Source organism: Pelobates fuscus, chromosome 4 (genome assembly GCF_036172605.1).
Source record: "Pelobates fuscus isolate aPelFus1 chromosome 4, aPelFus1.pri, whole genome shotgun sequence".
In the NCBI taxonomy this organism is placed as follows: domain Eukaryota; kingdom Metazoa; phylum Chordata; class Amphibia; order Anura; family Pelobatidae; genus Pelobates; species Pelobates fuscus.
In genome coordinates, this window is record NC_086320.1 from 372,755,938 (window position 1) to 372,776,185 (window position 20,248).

General features: G+C 40.5%; 1 protein-coding gene across 2 annotated transcripts in view; it reads right to left on the reverse strand.

Annotated features, from left to right (window-relative positions):
* The window catches only part of CRHR2 (corticotropin releasing hormone receptor 2), a 303,929-nt gene that overhangs the window by 53,759 nt on the left and 229,922 nt on the right, over nucleotides 1-20,248 (reverse strand). The window lies entirely within an intron of this gene.

Here is a 20,248-nt window from a genome sequence, read left to right on the forward strand (position 1 = left end):
ATTATTATTTTAAACCATATTGTGAATGTTCTTTTACTGCTAGAGATGTAGTATGAAACCATGACTTTCTTTATTTAACCACCTTTCAAAATGAATAGAGATCACAACACATTTCTATTTTATCATTTCTTTCTATTTGCTTACTTGCAAAAGTTCCATGTAAAAACAGAGTCAGACAACATAGATCAGTAGTTAATGCTCCAACAACAGAGTCACAGGTTTAGAGTCAATTCTACTCAACCTTTAATTCTTATGGAGTCATAGCATTAAGCTGGGTGATGTTAACAAGGAGGCTCAACGAGGAAAACAAAACAAAATAAATGTGCTTTTCTGGTTAAGTGTTTTACCAGGGGCAGTGATGCTTGTTGTTTCTGGAGAAGATGTAGAATACAATTTTAGAATCTTGGAATAATTTAAAAGATAATTAAAACGTAAGAGCTGAAAGCTGCTTCTGACCTTCGGATTGAATGTGGCAGATGTTTTCAGTGATTTTATACTGAATTTAATATTTTCAGGAGAGTTTAATATATGATTGATATCTAGGTCAGATACTAATAGGAGAAAGCAGCTCTATCTGTCTGTCCGTATGTCCTCTATCTATCTGTCCATCAGCCTGTCTGTCTATCTGTCCATCCACCTGTCTGTCTATCTGTCCATTCACCTGTCTGTCTATCTATCCATTCAACTGTCTGTCTATCTGTCCATCCACCTGTCTATCTGTCCATTCAACTGTCTGTCTATCTGTCTATCCACCTGTCCGTCTATCTGTCCATCCACCTGTCTGTCTATCTGTCCATTCACCTGTCTGTCTATCTGTCTATCCACCTGTCTGTCTATCTGTCCATATGCCTGTCTGTCATGTAAGTCATGTATCTGTCATGCCCAAATACATATTTTTCTTTCATTTTACAAGTTTTAGTTAATACAATCGGCAGTTTTATATTTTGACAGTTCAGCCAATAGGTTATAATCGATTGATTGATTGATTCAGAGTCAGAGAGAAATGTCTTCCTGTATTAGTTAACAGAATACCCCTGAGACATCTTGTGCTCTTTCTTAGCCCGCTTTCCATGTTAATATAAGTTTGATGAAAGCTACTGGCAGCAGAGACTTTCTGTGTGCAGTTATTAATCACATTATCATTCATTTACTATCATTAAGTAGTAGCTGTCATGTGAAAGTGACATGGTTATCTCATTACTCATAATGCAGTTTGATCTATACATTTCTACAGTCAATATGCCAGCACTTGTACGATCAAACTGTATTTATACATTATACAAGCTTTAAACTATGACCTTTCATTTCTTAGAATGGAACGATACCCCACAAATGTGTCGTCAGTGCAACCATTTCATCCCATAATCCTCAGTTAACTTTATAAATGCAGTTGCAGCACCACCAATTAGCGATCATGGCCCATTGGGCTGCAGATGGGATTGTACATGTTATCTTATCAGTCAGAACCATCAAAGTTCTACCGAGTGCTGTGATCGTTTGGCGGATTTTTTTTGATCTGTTTTGACTCCATCGTCCCGTCCCCTCCCTTACTGTGACCCTGCCCAACATGTGCCCCAGATTAAGCTTACATCTTTTGCCAATAAAGTATTATTTTCTTTGATCCCTGCAAAGAAATTAATCATTGACATTAGAAAAGGTTTTAATAAAAGCATAGTAAGACCTTCAAATCTACCTCAAAGTCAGCTCGTAATGTCAAAGTCATCTCTCGACTACCGTTCTTGCCCTCGTTCTATGTGCTATTTATTTTGGGAAGTGAAAGAAATGAACAACTACCTCATTAACCTGTTTTGTGTTTTAATGCTGTGACATAATTGTACACTTGGTTTAGATTCCTTTGTTACAGCTCCTTGGGGACTACTTGGGAACAATTAGCTAGCCGCAATATGCTTGCCAAGTCATTTTATCTCCTTGTATCTCAGCATTCCAATGAGATTTTAAGGTTATAAGTGGGTAATGCTTTGAATGGTGGATTTTCTGATTTCCGTGCATCTCAGATCAATAATTAGCCGTAGCTCTCTCTACAGACTATGCCGTTCCGAGAGCTACAATTAATTAAAATAAATAAAAGCCATTAATTAACTCCATGAATAAACCAAACAATTCGTTTTTATTCTCCATCAAATCTGTTGGCATCCACGAAATCGTCGTATTTAAAGGGTATCGAGTTCAGCAAGTCATTTTGTAAAGCTTGATAAAAACGGCAAAAAATAACGCATGATACAATTTTACCCCTTCACCACCAAGCACTTTGTTTTAAAAATATTTGCATAAACATTAGGATGTACCGGTAGGTGTGTGTTTTGTCAGTTTTTATGCCAATGTACAGTGCTGTGAAATCAGTGGTCAGTTTGCAAAATAAATATTGTGGTTATATTATTAATCTTTAATATCATTTTTATTTGTAAACTGAAATATGACAGTACATGTTCCTTTCAATGAATATTCATCTCTCTTTTAGAGCTGTGTTGCCTTGCATGTACTTTTCATGTAGATGTCATGCGTTGGTGTGACACACGCTAAATATACAAGCTCTGTTTCACGTCTGACAAACTCTTTTTTACGTTTACAATTATACGCACAACTTGATTCAAAGTTACATTTCATCTGTCACACACTCCACTACTGCAGGGCTTGACCTCAAATTTGTTTCTACATTTATATCAATAAATGGGGTTTAACTGATATAAACCAGGAGTGGGCAAATGCAGATTACACAAAAAAGCAAACTACAACTTAGCCGTAAGGCTAGCAAACAATGCTGGGAGCTGTAGTTTGGCAACAGCTGAGGATATACCTCTAGGTACCTTCTGACCTAAACAGCACATGACCTTTTTAGCTAACTACTAGGGAGACAGAAAACCAAAGCTGGAAATGGACAACAATTTAAATAGCCTGGCCTGTCTATGCTCAGTTCTCAAGCTGGTTTTAGCTCATCTTTTGCCATCACCAAGAGAGTCTAAACAATTTGCATATCACACTGATCCCACGCAAAAAAAAGGATAATCCAAATGTGGACCCCTTGCTCACTGTGCCTAGAGGGGTATCAGCTAAACCTCACTGAAGGGGCCTAAAAATGGAGAGAAGGGGGGGCGGGGCCGGGCGGCCATGCCAGCAGGCTGCAAGTCACTACGGCTCCCGAGGAAAATGGCTATTTCTGGCTAGAAACCGGCCTTTTAAAGCTGGTAACACCATGGAAAACCGTGGAACAAGACCCTGAAGTGTCCCAGTGCAGCTGGAGCTCCTGATACCGGGTGACTCTGGGTCCTGGTGAGATGCTCGGGGACTTGGGACTGAGGCCTACCTGGGAGGGGAGTGGGGCGGACGGCCGCTGCCTCGCTTTCCGTCCCGGCCACTACTACCAAGTGACTGACCTGAGGCCTGCACGGCTCCGTTCACCCCCCCCTTTGGACCGGGGGGGATATCCCGGTCCCCACAGGGGAGACGGCTACCTGGCTGAACCGGAGCTGCAACACCGGAGCGAACCGGCTCACCCTCTAAGATGGCCGCCGACACAACTGCCCCACATGGCACGGGAGAAAGTGGAACTAAACTAAGTTCCCGCTCGCGGCTACAAAACAGACCGGTGGGCTGAAAACCACACAAGGCACATGCATTCATGGAAGCGACCCCCTGCAATGGGTCGGAGGCGAAATGGAAACTCACCTCTCCAGGTACTCCATCACAGCATTCAGCTACACCAGCCTCCCGCTGCTCCGCTGGGCCAGGGGCCCACCTGGACTGTAAACCAAGCTGCTGTCCATACCCATCAAACGGGCCCACACACATATGCACACAAACGGAGAGGACGGCCTGCAGATACTGGGAGACGGTCCACACTGACGCGGTGAGCCGAAGAGGCATACGGGAAGAAACACACTATCCTGCAAATGGGTCTGGACTGTGCCCGACAGCTGTGGGCATAGGCTGAGTGTGAGAGGCACTGGGGGTCACTAGACATGCCAGAGCATTAGCCTGTCGTCCCCTCTCACAAACAGCACTGCTCTCTAGCTACTACATGTGATTTTCATGCCTAAACTCATAAGTCTCCATTTCCATCTGATCCCACTTACCCCCAGCGCCCAGTTACTAAATTGTCTAATGGCCTCTTTTCCTTAAGAGATGTATAGTACCCGTGTATAACTAGCATGTGCAGTCTTAACATTCAATTTAAGCACCAAATAGCTAGGAAACCATGTTTAGAGATCTTTGCACTTCCACTGTTGTGCCCTAAATTTGCAATTTAGTTGTTTTAACTCAACCCACTATTCAGTAGATAAACCCTTTGTAGTTTTGTAGGACCAGTGAATGTGCAGGCTGTGCTGCCCAATCCTCTCCTTGTAAGGCACCTAACTAACGCTATAAATCCAAATCTTGCCTAACATAGACACTAATGCATGTTTTAACCCAGTACTGGTTTCTGTGCATAATAATTCGCACGCGCGCACGACTTATAGCCGATTATACTTTATGCTTGCTAAGCGATAATTATAGTTAAAAACGTGCAGTTAATCAATTATATGCATCTCATAACTAGATCTGTTTTATGCATGTCTAGCTTAGCATGTTCTATTAAAAAAACGTTGTTTAAGAGCTTGCTATCTTCATATAATATAAAAAATGTGCCGTCTAAAATGCCACACTGTACAATGTTATGGAATTGCTTGTAGATGCTGTCGTGGCTCTACACGCTTGTTGTCAATCTATGCACAAGAAAAATAAAGAATTTAAAAAAAAAAAAAAAAAAATGGAGAGAAGAATGTCCGAGGTGCTGTATTTCACTTTTAGAGGGAGCTAGTTTGCATCTAGACCACCCTTATAGGCAAGATCAGTTTTATCCTTCGTGGACCTACCGAAGGCAAGATATTTGAGTCTGAGTCTGTTCTCAGTATTCTCTTGTACTTTGTTATAAAGGGAGAAAAATCACATTTTTTTTTTCTGCAGCACATATTCTAAATGTTAGTCATTACTTGACTTTCTTTCAAACATGATGTAAAATTTACATTTAGTAAGATCTGAAACTGGGTAAAACTGGGTAAAAAACATATAAATATACTGTTATGCATCAACTAGATATCTCAAGTTGGACTTTGAATAGTCCCCCTTGGGCAAGAGAACTCAAGAAATCATGTTTCCACAACTATCCCAGAGTTCCCAGTTTGACATGCAAATGAGCACAGACAGGCATTGTGTTTCAGATTTCATTCGGCATTCCTGCAGTTACCCTTAGCAATTGATGCTTTTTTAAACACAGGTTTCTTTAAAAAAAACAACAACATAGCATACGTTGTTATCCAGCAACTTTGTGAGTCTCATCTGCAGACCAGAACTGGTGCAATGCTTATGAGACCCCTAAGTTGAAACTGTAGGCCATGGCAGGTTTCTGGTTAGTTTTCCTTCTGCCTGTCTGTACTGATTTACATCTCAAGCTGGGAACTCTGAGATATTGCAGAAACTATACCTCTAGTTACTGGTAGTGCCAATCCTATGCCTTTAAGATTTGATACTAAGCTCCTCATGTATAAGTAATTTAACAAATAAAATCCCTACTTCCATGCTACTAAGCATATGGGGGTACCATGAACCAGATATTCTCTGTGCTTCTAAAACAAAAATATTAATTCTTGGCCAAATAAAATATGGGCACAGGTAAAAACAAATGAACCCATGCCTCCGGCTTGTTGAGTCTGCTAAGAAAATATGTGTTTGCTTTTTTGTCTACTCTGTGAGCAGTCAATTTGTTCCAACAACATCAACGAGAACCATCCTTGGATTCCTAGATTTGCTCATTGGCAAAATTATCAAAGGATACAGTTAAAAGAAAATTTAAAGTATTTAGAGGTTTTACGATGTTTCACATCTATGTTGACAATCACTGTTGGACAGCAGAAGCTACATTTGCTAAAGTCGACATTGTTACACTGTGTGTTAGATCATCTCTTGCCTGTAAGTGGCATTGACTGACCTAAGTCACTTCGTCTTCATTCTGTAAACAAAGTGCTCTTGATTCTTTTGTTTGCTCAAACTTCATTCAACAAAAATTAAAATGATATACAGAAGCAGTTGTAACTATTGTGTGTGAAATAATTGTCTTCGTTCAAGTTCATGTATTTATTGCGACATTTTGTATTTATTTGTTGATTTTTGAATGGGCACATGTGCTGCCCTGCCGATCGTGGGTGTACGATTAGCGGAGTTCTCCCAACTCACACGAGTGACATTTAAATATGCCAGCATGTCATATTGTTTAGTCAGGTGTGAAACAAATTGCTGGCTGAAAAATAATTAAGATGACAGCCTGTTGGACTTATTGTTTTCATATTAAAAAAATAAAGTCATGTAAAGTAATTCAAATAACATTTACAATAGATGTTCAGATTTTGGGAGAAAAAAATCTTACAAAAAACTATACATTTTCTAATATCCAACTTCTTCCATGAATAGAAAAATCTGGAATCTCACAGCAGTATATCCCAACCCCAGACAACGTCAAGTCAATAACAGAAATCACTCCTTCAAATATTACAAAATAGTATAAACATTTAAATAGTTTCGGTATTTTTCCAGTAACTTCATATATAAATCAAAGAAAGGACAAATTAAGTAAATGAGGAAAACTGCTATGTAACCTGTGCCTTAGCAATAACTCCAGGTGGTGGGTTGTTGGGGACTGTCATTTAGTGTTAAACTGCTTGAAGTAAGGAATAATTGACGACAGGCCGTTGAATTATTAGAAAAATAATGCACACTCGAGGTGGTAATGCGGTCACGAGGCGAAGCGGAGTGGCCGTTACACCTTGGGTGTGCATTATTTTTTTTCTAATAATTCAAAGGCCTGGAGTCAATTGTTCCGCTTATACTACAGTTACCACACCTCGAAACATTGTTCAGATGATGTATTGCAAGATGTTTGTCAAGTTTTTGTCATTAAAATGCTCTTGTATGTAGGACTAATTTCTTATGCAACTGTAATGCGGTCAAGACCTGTCTGGAAATACTTTAGCCGTGCGTCTCCCTGAAAATAATGCACACCTTAGAATGTTCGTCAACCAATCAGATTCAAGCATTTAACGGCCCTGTAGTATAAAATGATTTAACGTTAAATGGGGGGACAGTTCCAGTGGTGCTATGACCAAATCAGTGAGATGAAACGGTCATAGTCTGTAGAGTGGCTCTTTAACAATTACATGGAAAATCAATTGGGTGGATGACGAAATATTACATTTACTGGGTAGATGGCAAAAAAGCCTTTCCATCAAAGTGGTGAATAACTCATTCATGACCTCGAAAAGTTTTTATAATTAATATAGCATACACAATGTCAAATACCACTGTCTGGGGACGTTTATTACTAACTGTGAAAAAAAATAAAATGCATTTCTATAATGGTTCAACAAGGAAATGGGTAAACACACACTATGTTACCGACTTCAACTGTATAAAGATTAAGGAACAATGCACTCATAAAATACATTTTTACATTTTATAAGCAAACAAATTTGGGGATCCAGTTTTACCATATGGCCATATTGTGTTAAGCCCTCCACTATTTCACAGTATCCCAATATCTGTGGGTCCTCCACTAATTCCAACGTGGGAGACAAATTAAAAATAAATAAATGCGAAATAAACTAAATTGTATTTAAATAATCTGTTTTAAGAGCATGGCGAAATATATAACTCATGTCTTTACCGAATGTTACTGTTTCAGGACTGTTGTCAGTAGACACAAATCCATCACTTAATGAACGGGCAAACTGGGCTCCACTACCTCCTTCAGTCTGTTTAAAACATCCATTGTATGTAATAGTGTCGAAATTTAGTTGTGTCCAGTAGTATTAAGATGGAATGAATCTGGAGGACTCATATAGACATGCAGCATGGCACTGCACTTGCTCATATTGCCTACCAATAGGGGGCGACTGTTAGATAGATTCATATTCTGGTCTTGTGTTTATGGATCAATAGGCAAGAGATTTTTGTGCTAAGATAATGCCATAATCTCTTCCGTCATTAGACATGTAAAATCTGGAAAATATTTACAGCTCTCATTCTGCCAATATATTAATGCCATAAATGATTTCTAACCACCATTTTCAGCATTTTGGAGGCCATAACATTTTACAGCATTTATTTTACTTTTGAAATTGATACCTGGGATGGGTGAACTGTGACAACAGCTGGACAAGTCCCTTTAAACAGGACATTCTGCAGCTGAAGAGCAGAAAATATTAAAAAAAACATATGGAAAAAGTATTCTCTTTAAGAAGGATGAATTATTGAGTGTGAAGTAACTTTTAAACATGAAGGACAATCTAATAATGGTACCCTGGGAGAATGGAAACGGAAGGATGACTCAATTATATTAAATTTCTGTCTGGCATTCAGACCCAAAATAAAATATGAGAATTAAGCTCAAAAGTTCATTCCATCTATTTTACTGAAACACAATTCGTTTTATATAGACACACAATGGGCTCGCTAGAACAACGTGGACTGGCCTGTCACGTTCTGAACTCAACGGTACTTTTCATGTTTACTGCTCACAAGTTAACAGACAAAATCTCTCAGAAAAATTGCCGGCGGAATAGTGCGTGATGGGTATGTGTTACTGCAGTTATAGAACAATTTAGTTATAGGACAATTTATTCTGACTATACAGCAGGCATTGCTTTATCATATCACCAGAAGAATATCCGAGGTATATTGACGGTACTGGGGTTTTATTGATACTGCTTAAAATATACGGTGGGATGGCCCAGTGATGGTCCCCATACTGGACAGCATTTCATAAAGTCACTGCAGTGTTTGGACCAGATTTGTATTTTACACCAGAATCCCTGTTGCTGCATTTTACCAAAGCCTCCACCGGAAAATGCACAAGATCCCTGACCAGATACCTAATAAATGTTTTAAAGTCTCTCATCCAAGCTTTTTTGAAACAATGAACTGTGCCCACTCTACAGCAGTTGCCGTGTTTGACAATTGCAACTTCTTTGGCTGGACTATATCATAACTTGTGATTCGGGCGTGATTTGGCATCGCTGCTTATTCCCTTAATGTAAACCAATACCCAACCTGCCGTACCCACAAAGTCACTATATTTTCCTTACTTCTTCCGCACCACATTTTTCTGCCAATCTCCTCCTACCCTATGCTTTTATCCCATTGCCTGCTTTTCTCTCGCCTTTGTTATTTGCCTTTTCTCTTAGTAGACCACACCAGATCAACAGCTTAGCTCTAAATACATGGATCACACAAAATTAATGAAAAAAACTGAGTGCAAGCTTTCTGCACAAGGTGAGGAGTTTAAAGTGCGTTGGTTTTTATATGATGCAAAAAAAGAAATCCTGAGAAAAATGTGACGGTGATCCACACATTAAAATACACAGACATAGATAAACACTCACACGTAAACATACATAGGCACTCACAGACTGGCTACAGAGACGCAGGCATACACAGGGAAGCTACACTGACATAGACACACTCACAGACTAACAGAGGGAGGCAGACAAACAGGCTACACTGGCACAGACATAGGAATACACAAATACAGAAACAGGCACACATAAATAGGCAAACACAGACTACACAGACATAGGGAAAACCCACATAAAAATATGTGCCAGGGGATAGTGATCTGCAACTGGTTAATTGTTACTCTCCCTTTATAGCATCTATGGCATGATGAAGAGGTGCCGGATCCTCACTTCCAGCCCTCAAATTAATTTCTCCTATGTTGGTCTTCTTCCTGGTCTCTTTGTTGAGCCCCAGCTATGAGAAAACCAGCACAATGACAGAGATAGGGTAACATGGTTATTATGTTACCTGTGTCTCTAACATAACAGTTTTTTTCTGTATATTGTTCTCACATAAATTAATAAAGATTATAATAAAATTACTGAGTGCAGTGCATAATGCCAATTGTTTAATAACATGTTATCTGGAGATACCGCAATGTTCTCAAGATAAAAGATCACAAACAATATAATATATTAATGGAGGAAATAAGACCTAAATATGTTCGATATATTATACTGAAGATACTTTGATTTGACACATTGAAACTTATAGTAGTGTTGGATCTAAAGTGCTTGATAACTCCCCGACTGCTCATATAGAAGTTACTCTGAGAATGTAGCGTATATCGAATGTGGGAACACAACATGCAGAGGAGATACGCTGGGCTGAAAAAGAACGTCTAATGCGTGACTTCAGATATCAACCATGAGTGACCTACCTGTCTTGGTTTAATTAGTTTAATCCGTAGGGTCATACTTTTAATTTATAACATGGTGAACTTAGCCATTCACCCTTCGATGTTTGAAAAAAAATGCCAAATCAAATTGGGTATTAACGACATTGATACCAAAAGGTAAAAGCTCTATTATTGTAATAATTGTCAAATATTCGCTCATAAATGGTGACTGGCTTTCCCTTGGTTGTTTTTATTATTCCCAATTCTAGATTTATCAACTTTAAACCTTTTTGTTGATATGTTTTTCAGTGTTTTTATTACGTGTATGAAGATTTGATGCGCTTTGTAGATGACTCAATTCGGAGTTTGGGAATACCAAGGGAAAAGTCACAGTTTTGGACTTCTCATATTGTGATTTATGGGTCATGTCCTCTTCTTGTCAGGGCAATGAAATAAAACAAGCAAAAGCTTGTCAGACAAAATTAAAGCAATTATTAAAAGATTTAATCTCCAGAGCTCTTGAAACCAGAAAAATGACATGTATTAATTAGTAAGAATAGCTCTGCCTCATTCACTTAACTATTTTGATGGGAATATAAAGAACTGCCATTAATCATAATATATTGGTTTAGCAAAATAATATTGTTATTGTATTTACATTTTTTGAAATTAAATAATTTGGTTTAGCAAGCACATACTTTATATTGTGATTCCCTCATGGGAACAGAATTCAAGAATGACATATTTAATAGTCTTGCAAAGGCCTTAATTAAAATGTTAAGATCAAGAAAGCCAGATATTCTGTTTTATCTTTAAAAAATAAAATAGCAAAATTAAAGATCTTTGGTTGTATAATGGCTATTATTCTTTCCGAGGAGCCAGGACAAGAGGTTTTAGATGTTAAAAGTGGGGTGAAAGTCCTCAAAGGAGCCCTACCCGGAGTTCCAGCGTGGGCCAGACATAGGGGAAGAAAGTACCAAACACCTTAGCAAAACGGTAGAGACTAACCGCGACTGTCACCTGCCCTAAAACGACACCCATAAGTGGCTGCTTCTTTTGTCACACTCTACACATTGTTTCCCTGACCTTGTCATGCTGACATGTTTACCTCGTTTTCTCTTGGTTCTTCAAAATGTATAAACACTTAAAAATAAAGAATTTTGACCAAAACAAAAGTGGGATGAGGAATACAGTAGATGGAGCTTTATTAAAAGGATCAGGAATTGTCTTCATTACTCGGTGAATATGTAGGGGTTCTTTTCGATTCTGACCTCTCTTTTACTCCCCATGTCCAATCGATAGTCAAATCCTGTAGCTTCCAACTCAAGAACATAGCGCGCATCCGCCCATATCTAACGCCGGACGCGGCTAAGATATTGGTTCATGCTGTTGTTCTCTCTCGCCTCGACTACTGCAATCCCCTTCTGACCGGTCTTACATGTTCCCAGCTTGCACCGCTGCAATCTGTAATGAACACAGCTGCGAGGCTTATTTTCCTGTCCGGTCGCACCTCCCACGCCTCCACGCTCTGTCAGTCCCTGCATTGGCTTCCAGTTAGATATAGGGCCCAATTCAAAATTCTGGCACTTGCTTACAAATCCCTACATAATGCTGCTCCAACATACCTATCCTCCCTCATACACAAGTATGTCCCGTCGAGACCCCTGCGCTCATCCCAAGACCTACGCCTATCCTCTGCCCGGATCCCCACCTCTGACGCTCGCCTTCAAGATTCTCCAGGGCTGCACCTATTCTGTGGAACTCCCTTTCCTCCTCAATCAGACTTTCTCCCAGCCTCCACTCCTTCAAAAAATCTTTGAAAACTCACTTCTTCGTTAAAGCGTATCAATTAAACTGTCAGCAGGCTTCTCATCCCCCACCCCATGACTCCTTTCCTGCAACTGTCAAAAATGACCTACCAAGCACTCAATAAACCCTTCTCTAACAAACTATTTAATTCCCCTACTTTAACCCGTTTGTGTCACTATACCCCACTCCCTCTAGCATGTAAGCTCATTGAGCAGGGCCCTCAACCCCCTCTGTTCCTGTACGTCCAGTGGTCTGATCTCAATTATGTGTCTGTTAGTCCACCCATTGTACAGCGCTACGGAATTTGTTGGCGCTATATAAATAATAAAATAATAATAATAATAATAATAATGTATACTATAAAACATTAAAGAATCGTGGAGAACTAAGGCCTTAACAATCTAACTCCTGAACGTTGGATTGGGACAAAGCTTACTGGAAGGACTTTGGTATTATAGAGTTTTTGTTATTTTTGGATTTTGGATATTGCCTTTCCTTCATTTTATTTAAAAGCACCAAAATCCAGCATTGAACAAAAACCCAACATTTAAGTAGATGAAACATACTTCATTATTAATTGAAGGTTTCTATAAATGGACACACTTATTTTCTCTTTTTGTCTCCCCTCTTCTCAACTTTTCATATTGTTTCTCTTCTCTCATTATTCCTTTCCTTATAGTTTCTAGGAAATTGCAATAACTGTGCAACTAGCAGCGTTTGACCACATTGAATTGCTGTTGCATTGCCCTCTGATATCATGGGCTTATTATTGATTGGTATGATATTCTTTTCTTCTTTAAAGAAATCTCTAACTTTTTACAATATTAAAATAAAAATTAAAACCAGCTCAAGACGGTGGGTGAAATACATATTCTCCTCCTGATTATGGAGTTTGCTAACAATGAACACCAATGTTGGGGTACAGTATAATTGTGGATTGTGGACCCCAAGACAGCTTAATGCTTTTTGTCCATTAGCATATTTTTGAATTCCTGTAACACACACCTTCCTTCTCTATGTTAATCAGTCTCAAACAAGACATAGTTAACTAGTTTCAGCTGTATCTCAACTTGGTGGTTCTCTTATCTTGGCTCTTGTTTTTGATATATTTTTTATGTTTATGCTACATTTTAGACGCATTCCGTTACTTCTTCTTGGCACATCCTTCTCTTTTCTATACTCTCTTTTTGACAATGCTCCTAAATCTCCATAATTTCTATTTTTGTTCTTCTCCAGTAGTTCATATGATGTATCCTTGGACCTTGGTCCTGATCTCACTTATGCACTGCTTCCTTGAAGCTTCCATTTTTGAACTATATCACCTTCTTTATTCTATATAGTCTCCTTAACCCGTCCTTCTATATTGTCTCATCATAACAACTTCATGCAATTGAATTTGTTATGGTTCGAGGATGTTCCCTGGTGCTGGCTTACTTTTCCATCAACAAACGGTTCACCCCAAAGTCTTCCTACGAGCTTCTGTTAGGCTGATCAGCTGATGCTCTCAGTCTATGAGTGGCACCGAGTCCAGGTCTTTCTGATTGAAGCCTCAATTTGAAATGGAAGTGAAGGGGCACAGCTGACGGGCACCGTATTCAAGACTTTGGGGTTAAACCATTTGTTTAAAGCATCCTTAAGTCATCCTTCACTCTGCTCTACATAGCTTCCTTAACTTGGCCTTCTTTTCCCTCTATCCTTCTTTTACTGGTCTGTCTGTCTCTTCTACATTGCCTCCTTAAGATATCCTATCTCTTTCAAATACTCTCGCTCAGCACTGTTGTCTTTCACTCTCAGTACTGTGTTTCTAGCCCTCTGTGACGTGAAGCTTACAATCTAGCTCCAGGTTGGTGTAGCAGACGAGTTGTTGCACTTATTCTGATCTGTATGTTTCAGATTACTCTGCTACCTTGTCCTATGTCCACACAATGCACATTAGTTCCTTTGATATATTTTCTTTCTATCGTTTTATACGGATATTCGATGTAACAGCTCTGCCTTTTCCTAAACTCCGACCCTGATTACTTGTGTACCACGAATCAATGTTATGAAAACCTTTAGATTCCATTTACCTGCAGCAGAATAACATGAATGATTTGTGTGCGTCACCCATAACCTGATCTCTCTTCTCTGATGGGAACAGCTTATACCATAGGGTGAAGCAGATCAAAGAAAACAGTCCAGAAAAGCAATTTCTAACTCATCTGCTCCTGTGCTTTTCAGCCGCACAACCTGGGAAGAAATGCAATATTGGATTTTCACTATTTGAGCGTCTTCAATGACCTTAACTAACAAGGAGCCATTTAGTTATTTACAGCAAGATATATGCTGCATTTTAAACTTTGCTTTAAAACATGCCCTTACTGCAGTGCGTTTAATAACTCTTCATCAATATACATAGCATAATAAAAGGTCTGTTTACCGAATATTAATTTTACAACATACTTGAGATTGGAAGGACTAATATAAGAGAGATGTAAAATATTTATATTTTAGCTGTCAGAATTTTCTCTAACCTCGCTCTTTTGCTCTAAATTTTACAAGTCAATTTTCATTCAGCTCATCACTAAGACCAATTTACTAAAGACCAACGTTGTTAGATCTGTTGTGGCAGCAAACATATGGCAAATAAGCAATTTAGATTGTAAGCTCTTTTGAGCAGGGTCCTCATTAACCTCATTCATCTTTACTGTGAAATATTGTAATTATTTGTCTAATTTGTTATTAAATTCTCCATTTTATAATATTGTAAAGCACTACGTAATAAGTTGGTGCTTTATAAATACTACTAATAATGTACTAACTGCCACCACTTGTCATTGTCATGACGCCAATCAGTAAAAGTTTATGACTCGATCAATTAAGGAAACCACAAAAATGCAACAACATTTCCTACTGTGACGAGACCAACCTCGCCACATTGCATTGGAGGAGCCTGGTTGCCCGCCTGCTGCCTTTGGATTATGGACCGGCAGCTAAAGGGTTAATTTTGCTGTGCAGAAGGATTTATTTCTCCCTTTCTGCACAGCCGTTCGGTAGATTCTATCTACCGAACAAACAGCCTGTTTGCAACCTCCCCAGAGCCGTGGGAAGCCGGCCGGCGCTGTTAATTAGCCACCCAGAAGCTGGAGTGTGCCTCCAATTTACCTCCCTAAAGCTGCGGTTAACCGCAGCTTAATTGCTTGTTACTGGGTGGCCGTTGTTACACTTAGCGGCCGCTAGGTGGCGGTGTTCTGGAGCTCCCCAGGCAGCCAGCGCTTTTCTGCCCGGCTTTCATGCACCAAAATCGAACACTTTTATGTGCAGGCACCGCTGAACCTCCAACCCCTGGTTCTAATTCGTATGGATTTGGTGAATGCAGGGAAATTCGGTAGTTTGTATAGGTGAATGTTTTAACCCAGATAGCCATGCCATGGAGCATATTAGTGTAATTAAAGACTCTGGCTACATGGCAATTAAACTGTATTTGTGTGGTCTGCGTGCCATTCACCTAATAATGTGCACCCAGACCTGAGCTATCTGGGGATATGTTACATGTCTGTGTTTTATGTAAAAAATGTGTCTTTATGTATTTTAAAGTGATAGTCTGTCTTTGTGTCCCCACGTGTGTAATGGAGTTTTTCCTTTTTCCTGGGAGATAATTGAATTACTTCTCCAGGTCAGAGGGGAGGAAGCCAGGATGCATTGTGGGGATGTTTTACTGCTGCATGTCTGTAATTGGTACATGTCTGTCTTTTGTCACAGTCTTCCATCTGGTCCCCTAGGGGAGTGTCCACCAGGTGGGAGACCTGCATAAATACTGGGGCAGGTAGCCCTCAATAAACAGACCACTGCTTGACCCTCAACACGGAGCCTTGTCTCGTTCTTGGGGGAATTCACTGTATGCTGATAGGGACTGACTGCCAGGAGTGTAAGCCGCTTGGGAGCTTTTCCTGTTCGTCTGCTAGCAGCTATTCGTGAGGTTCCAGCTGGAGTGCTACCTTATTCCCTTGTATGCAGTTCGGGAGTTTGGTGCATTCACCTATATCCAATTCGTGAGTTTTGGTGCTTTTACAGTAGCTGTGCCTTTTTGGGAAAAGGGGATTATCGCCTAAACGGATTTTTACCCTTTTCTGCTGAAACGGTCCGTTACACCTACTTAATAAAAAGTTTTGCGGTTAAGTCAGTTGCCAAATTAATTCCAATCAGGGTCAAGAAATGAAGCATTTTGTGGCCGTGTTACCTCTTCAGGGGCCATGATGCTAGTTATCTCCTGTAACTAACAATACATCGAGGGCAAGGAGCCTGTGCATGATCTTGGCAGAAAAATACACAGAAGACAAGAAGATGATAATATTGAATAAGCTAAATGAAAGAATGGATTACTCCCTCTAATAGTTTGTCCGTGTTTCTGGAAACGGTTAAGAAAAGTTCATTTCATTCTGCAAAAAGTACGATTCATTCTGAATGGTGAGGTTCAAGATTCATAAAGTACAGAGATCTACAGGTCATGGAATATATCAGATAATGTTATGATTCCAATAAAGAAGACACAAGTGTAAAGCGGGACATGTAGTTAGGCACTTGGAAGCAATTCACATATCAGTATGAATATCAAATCCTATCACAAAGTGTTTCATACCAGTAGGAGTAAATCTGCTGTAAGGAATATGCTGCTGAGTTTCCTCCAGTGTGAGCTGCTGTCCTCCCCCCCCCCCCCCAGTGTGAGCTGCTGTGTTCCCCTCATTGTGAGCTGCTGTGTTCCCTCCAGTGTGAGCTGCTGTGTTCCCCCCAGTGTGAGCTGCTGTGTTCCCCCCAGTGTGAGCTGCTGTGTTCGCCCCAGTGTGAGCTGCTGTGTTCCCCCCAGTGTGAGCTGCTGTGTTCCCCCCAGTGTGAGCTGCTGTGTTCCCCCCAGTGTGAGCTGCTGTGTTCCCTCCAGTGTGAGCTGATGTGTTCCCCCCAGTGTGAGCTGCTGTGTTCCCCCAGTGGGAGCTGCTGTGTTCCCCCAGTGTGAGCTGCTGTGTTCCCAGTGTGAGCTGCTGTGTTCCCCCCAGTGTGAGCTGCTGTGTTCCCCCCAGTGTGAGCTGCTGTGTTCCCCCCAGTGTGAGCTGCTGTGTTCCCCCCAGTGTGAGCTGCTGTGTTCCCCCCAGTGTGAGCTGCTGTGTTCCCCCCAGTGTGAGCTGATGTGTTCCCCCAGTGTGAGCTGCTGTGTTCCCCCCAGTGTGAGCTGCTGTGTTCCCCCCAGTGTGAGCTGCTGTGTTCCCCCCAGTGTGAGCTGCTGTGTTCCCCACAGTGTGAGCTGCTGTGTTCCCCCCAGTGTGAGCTGCTGTGTTCCCTCCAGTGTGAGCTGATGTGTTCCCCCCAGTGTGAGCTGCTGTGTTCCCCCAGTGGGAGCTGCTGTGTTACCCCAGTGTGAGCTGCTGTGTTCCCAGTGTGAGCTGCTGTGTTCCCAGTGTGGGCTGCTGTGTTCCCCCCAGTGTGAGCTGCTGTGTTCCCCCCAGTGTGAGCTGCTGTGTTCCCCCAGTGTGAGCTGCTGTGTTCCCCCAGTGTGAGCTGCTGTGTTCCCCCCAGTGTGAGCTGATGTGTTCCCCCAGTGTGAGCTGCTGTGTTCCCTCCAGTGTGAGCTGCTGTGTTCCCTCCAGTGTGAGCTGCTGTGTTCCCCCCAGTGTGAGCTGATGTGTTTCCAGTGTGAGCTGCTGTGTTCCCAGTGTGGGCTGCTGTGTTCCTCCAGTGGGAGCTGCTGTGTTCCCCCTAGTGGGAGCTGCTGTGTTCCCCCAGTGTGAGTTGCTGTGTTACCCCCAGTGTGAGCTGCTGTGTTCCCCCCAGTGTGAGCTGCTGTACCCCCTTAGTATTCTACAAACAGCAGTCGGTATGTCTGACTAACTGTTTGCATTACTGTCCGCAGCCTGACAACACAAGTATGAAGGCACCAACTTATGCTCACTGACAACTAAAGTCCTGGAAGAGGAAATAGACATTGTGGTACCTGTCACAGTAAAGGGCTCTGGCCATTTCAACTTTGATGTTATATGTTATTATATGAGGTTATAAAACAACATAAGAAATGTCATTATTGCTTCTACTTATAGTGCCAGCTTGTTCCAATCACTATCCATGTGTTACAATGGGTTACACAATTTTGCAACTTCGGCATCATTTATTTTTTGACATTTAATGCAAAACATATATAATTTAAGAAATCATTTTTTAGCTCATCTCTTCTGCAATTTTAAGCTTCTTGCTTTTTCAGTATTTTGCTCCAAACGTCTGAGCTGCTTTCCTTTTGAATTTAGCTTCTGGCTTTTTTTCTGAGTAAATTCGATTTTTATTTCCTATCTAAATATTACAAAAGAAGCGTAATAAGAGTTTGGTGCATTAAGTGTAATTCACGTGTTCAGTTGCCTTGACTTCACTCTTTTTGAGACTGCAGCTACAGAGTTCAGATATTCCAAATAAATTCTCATTTACATGTAGAGAATTTGCCATGGAAACCAATGCATGGTCTGTCTGCGAGTTCCACTTTTAGACCACAGCCCCTCAACGCCTGTTGATGAATTACTCAGTGTCGTTAAAAAGTAAAAAGATTTTACACTTGAATAATGTTACCAATCACAGCCTAATACTGGTTCATGTTATAATAATTAATGGAGGTGTCAGATCCGATTGATTCAAGTAGAACATCCAGTTGCACGAATTAAGATGCAAATTTTCGTACTTTTTCTTCTATTCGACTTTTCATAATAAAAAGCCCGAGGTCACTGAAGGTTTCCTACTTTGAGATTTAAGATAACAAACTTTCCAGTCTTCCTGTAACTTGATAAAGTTTCTACATTTCCACGCTGGAGGCCATAGGGGCTAATCTAACTAGTCTCATCACCCAAAAGATCTGTTTCACATGATGCGTAGCCAACCTTTAAACAATTTGTGGGGTCTGCATCCCACCTCTCCCTGTTACATAGTTACATAGCTGAAAAGAGACTTGCGTCCATCAAGTTCAGCCTTCCTCACATTTGTTTTTTGCTGTTGATCCAAAAGAAGGCAAAAAAAAAACCAGTTTGAAGCACTTCCAATTTTGCAACAAGCTAGGAAAAAAATTCCTTCTTGGCCCCAGAATGGCAGTCAGATTTATCCTTGGATCAAGCAGTTATTACCCTACATTGAAAGATTATATCCTTGAATATTCTGTCTTTGCAAGTATGCATCTAGTAGCTGTTTGAACATCTGGACGGACTCTGATAAAACCACTTCTTCAGGCAGAGAATTCCACATCCTTATTGTTCTTACAGTAAAAAAACCTTTCCTTTGCTTTAGACGAAATGTTCTTTCTTCCAGTCTAAACACATTATCTCGTGTCCTATGTAAAGTGCGACTTGTGAATAAATGTCTACACAATGGTTTGTATTGTTAGTTTGTCTTTATGCATTGGAAAATAAATCACAAGACTAAATGTTGTGTGGTCTATGGTAGTCTTATACAAACCTAGTTGACATTATTTCCCCCTAAGACATACTTTCCATTATTTCATTTTTATATTTCATGATCATTTTAGGACTTCTGCTAGGGCTATGGTGTCAGGATAAGTCACCCAGTGAAGCAGAGCATACAACAACAGTAAGAAATCCAAGGCAGGACATAAAGCAGAGTAGACGCATTATTAGATCTAAGAGTGACCGGGTTTAACCCCTTAAGGACCAAACTTCTGGAATAAAAGGGAATCATGACGTGTCACACATGTCATGTGTCCTTAAGGGGTTAATGTAATGCCTGAAGTAGGTATTTGGCAGAGTCAAGAAAACAAGCCAAGGGTCAGAGATTCCAAAGGTACACACAAAACAGTAAGCTAAGCCAAGGGTCAGAGATTCCAAAGGTACACACAAAACAATAAGTCAAGCCAAGGGTCAGAGATTCCACAAAACAGTAAGCCAAGCCAAGGGTCAGAGATTCCAAAGGTACACACAAAACAATAAGCCAAGCCAAGGGTCAGGGATTCCAGAATATTGAGCTGGATCGATAACAGGAAATCACAAACAAAAAAGAACGCACTCTGGGTAGAAAAAACACAACAGGACATGGACTGAGCAAAAGAAGGGTAATATGTAGAGTATACTAAAATGATTTTTTACAACATCATCACTATGGACCAATATACACGAGGCGGATGTAGCCGGAGGAAACAGCAGGAGGTGACCCCTGATTGTGACCGAAGAAATCTTTATCATAAAAGAGTTAGTATTTGCTGTGTCA